The sequence below is a fragment of the Schistocerca americana genome, chromosome 5 (genome assembly GCF_021461395.2).
Source record: "Schistocerca americana isolate TAMUIC-IGC-003095 chromosome 5, iqSchAmer2.1, whole genome shotgun sequence".
NCBI classification, from domain to species: domain Eukaryota; kingdom Metazoa; phylum Arthropoda; class Insecta; order Orthoptera; family Acrididae; genus Schistocerca; species Schistocerca americana.
The window spans coordinates 298,682,303-298,686,601 of record NC_060123.1 but is presented as its reverse complement, the minus strand read 5'-3'; the positions used below and the strand labels follow the sequence as shown (position 1 = coordinate 298,686,601).

Genomic DNA, 4,299 nt, shown 5'->3' with positions numbered 1-4,299 from the left:
GTTGGATCTCCTAGTACAAGATGATGACCGTTGATAACTCGCCGTTGAGCGCCCGTAAGCACCAAACAAGATACTGACATTGTCAGATCAATAACTAATTGACATGTTCTAGAATGATTTCTGAAAGAACGAAAAAAAGGCTTATGTATGAAGGCCATCTTAGGAGAAGACAGGAAGACCAAAGGAGCGGTGAATAGATGATGTGGAAGAGGATGTAAAAGTTCTCAGATTTGGAGGGTGACAAAGAACCGCACTGGAAAGGGGAAACCTGTTTAAGAGACTAAGACCAACACAGGGTTGTACAGCCACGACAAGAAGAACAAATGCAGAAAAACATGTCGTACGACAGTTTGTTACCCTGTCCAACATTCCTTCCGATGTAGTGACTTACTTTCTGGTTGCAACTCTCGTAGAGTGGCATATCCTAGAAAATTGTATCATTTGTACTTTCCCGCGTATTCTATAGATATCTGTCTCTCTCTGCACAGCAAGATAACATCAGATGCTGGTCAGTAGAACCTGTGTCTAAATCAATCGGGCTCGTCACTATTCTTTAGTATCTGCCGAATTGACATGAGACACTTGTAACTTTAAAATTAAACTATAGAATCAGGGTGCTAACACATTTTTATCGAGTCAAAGAAAGGCTCTCTTTCAAATCACCGAGGAAATGTGTAGAATGGCATTGCTTAACATTCGTGACAAAATGTGTCTCATTGAACTAGCACGAAATCTTGAAATAATTTATATAATTAAAGAAATATATGGTTCCAAAATCAGTAACTGGTTCACAGAAGATTTGACATCTATACACAATTAGTCCATCTGTACAGTGTGCAGGGAGCTGTTACTCTAATGGAGACGCAGCCAGCAAATCTGTACCTCTGCTGATTAAGCGAGCCAGTTTAGATATGACTCGGGTACTCCAAAGCTTGCTCTTCAACATCTTTTAATTCAAATGTCTACGTCGCTTAGTATTCCATTGAAAATAAAATAACTCATACTAAACAGTTTCCCCATACGATTGCACCTCCAGTAATCATGTTGTTACTAAATTACTGGCACTGTCATTGATGCATATTAGCGCCATAACAGTCCGTTAATCCCCGCGTTTAGCATTTCAGTGGTCAATCAGAATACAGATTCTCCCTCTACGGTCCCTCGTTTCTTGTAGCGATACGTATGCACCTTCTCGTGCTACAACACAATTTACCGTTCGTCATAAATAGCGCACTATTGCCACAGGATGCGTGTTTATGATGTTGCCCGTGCTTCTGGGTGAGATCAGCTACTAATATTTGTCTATCGGGAGACAGTAGAACGAAACGCTTGAAGAGCAGCAGGTTAAGAGCGGAGGGAAGAAACTGCCATGGAAAGCGCCCTGAGAAAATAAGCCTCTACGACAATCAGTACTGGTAGTAAGGGCAGTTTGCGGACCTGCTTGTCACCTGCGACAGCTATGCAGGGATAGGGTATCATGCAATTGCTCGCTACCGTAGCCATAGCCCGTGTTCGTTATAAAGATGTCCATTCCATGGATGTGTAGTGTTGTTACCGTGGCTGGTAGCATGTACAAGGGGCACGAACAACGTCGGGTATTGAATGATCACTGTGAAGACCCAGAGTTGTCATTTAGTATGCGACAACGTTATCAGCGCCTCACAGAGTATGACGATAGCTCATTGTGGGTCTGTGCTCGGGTGGTCCAGTTATGCAATATCAAAATTTATGGGTCATCTGGATGTGATAATCGCCCAATGATGGACTGCATGGAAACAAATGTAGACATACTCGACATCCATATTCAGGTCGTTCATGTCTGGTCATCGCAAAGGACGGTCGCCGTATTGTGCGCCAGGCGCATCATAACCCTTTCACATCTGCGCTTGCCATCCGAGAACAGGTAACTGACTCCTTGCACCATTCTGTGTCATCCCACAAGCTTGCTAAGAGACTAGCAGCATCTGGACTTGGAAACTACCATTGGCTGCCACTAACACCACAACACAAACGCCTGCATCTGTACCGACGCCGTAACGGGTAAGAAGTTTCCAACTTCTTTTCTTGGTTTCGCCCCAAGAGGGAAGTCTGCCCCCGGTAGCTGAGTCGTCAGCGCGACAGAATGTCAATCCTAAGGGCCCGAGTTTGATTCCCGGCAGTGTCGGAGATTTTCTCCGCTCGCGGACTGGGTATTGTGTTTTCCTAATCATCATCATTTCATCAGCATCGACGCGCAAGGCGGCGAAGTGGCGTCAAATCGAAAGACTTGCACCTGGCGAACGGTCTACCCGGCGGGAAGCCCTAGTCACACAACATTTATTTGGCAACGGCCTTGCCGCAGTGGATACACCCGGTTCCCGTCAGATCACCGATGTTAAGCGCTGTCGGGCGTGACCGGTACTTGGATGGGTGACCATCCGGGCCGCCATGCGCTGCTGCCATTTTTGGGGGTGCACTCAGCCTCGTGATGCCAATTGAGGAGATACTCGACCGAATAGTAGCGGCTTCGGTCAAAGAAAACCATCATAACGACCGGGAGAGCGGTGTGCTGACTACACACGCCTCCTATCTGCATCCTCATCTGAGGATGACACGGCGGCCGGATGGTCCCGAGGGGCCATTTGTGACCTGAAGGCGGAGTGCTTTCAAGAGGGAATACGGCGGGGATTCGGTGATGGTTTGGGCAACCATATCGTGGTATTCCATCGGTGCCTCTGCAAGGCCGCATTACTGTCAAGGCTTATGTGACCCTTTTGGCTGAACAGGTCCGTCTCGTGAGACAATGTTCGTTCCCCAACGGTTCTGTTCTGATCCAGGACGACTGGGCCACTGTTCACACAGGAATGGTTTTGCGAGCACGAGGATAAAGTGTCGCATCTCCCCTGGCTGTCACAGACATCAGAACTCAATATTATTGAGATGTTGTGCAAAAAATTCGACTTTCACCTATATGTGCTGTATGCCGCAGTAATTGTTGTTTTCCATTTTCTACGTTCAGTATCATCCTGGTTCGAGCAGTGCTTCATATGTTACACATTATACTTGTCACAAATGTGAGTACAACAATATAAATAACAAATAACTATACGGATTTAATTGAAAGTCCTCACATATCCTTCTTTATTACCAGACTTCTGACGAAAAAAACCCTTTTTTTCGGGATAAAGATTACGAAAGTAATAAATGAACCGTTAAATGTTGATAATATACTCACTCATAATACACCCGTTATTAAAAGTACGTGTGAATGAAAAAGTATCAGCAGCGAGAGACTTCTAGAGATCTCGTGTTTATGAAACGAAGCGCTAACTCGCTAGGCTGCGGAATCCGTACATGCAAGCGACCATACAAAGTATATACAGGGTGACAATTATTGAACTATATGAAAATAAAACGTAAATTAGTTACAAAATAAGGCGCGTACACACTTTATTCAACATGTAAACGTCACTACAAATAATCGGATTTAGGTTATGACACGTTCGATGTGCCTACCATCATTGGCGATGATGTGGCGCACACGAATAGCGAAATTCTGCATGACCCGCTGAAGTGTCGAAACACCGATGCTGTTTGTGACGTACTAAATGGCTGTTTGCAGCTCAGAAATCGTTTTGGCGTTATTGCTGTTCACCTTGTCTTTAATACAGATTCACAAAAAGGAGTCTCATGTGTTCAGATAAGCCTCTGGGTATCCCAGAGCTAGAATGCGGTCCCCAGAGTGCTCCTACATCAAACGTTTTCCTGCTTCGACGGGGTCGAGCTCCGTCTTGCTCGAGCCACATCTTGTGGAAATCAGGGTCACTTTGGATAATGGGGATGAAATCATCTTCCAAAACCTTCACGTACCGCTCACGATGATTCCGTGACTGGACATTGTGTAAGGTGGCTAGAATTTCGCACCTTACAAGCACTCATCTACATATTTTGCCGTGAATTACAACCAGAATTAGGTATCATTCGATAGGTTGTACATCGTATATATGAATATGTAAAGAAGACTGACATTGTCATGTACACCTTGTAAATAGTTGTTAACGCTTATTGCATGAAAGGTGATGGAGTGCCTTTATTACCAAAACGGCGTAATGAATGATTGCCTATACTAGTAGAGGTTGGAACGCCAGTGGAAATGAAACGGCAGGGGTAGCTCATGCCTTGGATCGAAAAGCCCCCACAGGTGTGTTGGTCCTGCGTAACACAGGAATAGTCCAAGACGGACGGTCTGGGCACCTGAGCGCTGAAACACAGTACAGCTGCGGCCGATCGGTATTGTAGCGGGGCCGGAAGGATAACCGT

At 45.3% G+C, this 4,299-nt stretch overlaps 1 pseudogene; it reads left to right on the top strand.

Moving 5' to 3' along the window:
• Positions 1-2,322: 2,322 nt before the first annotated feature.
• Positions 2,323-2,441, top strand: LOC124617423 (annotated as a pseudogene).
• Positions 2,442-4,299: the final 1,858 nt, after the last annotated feature.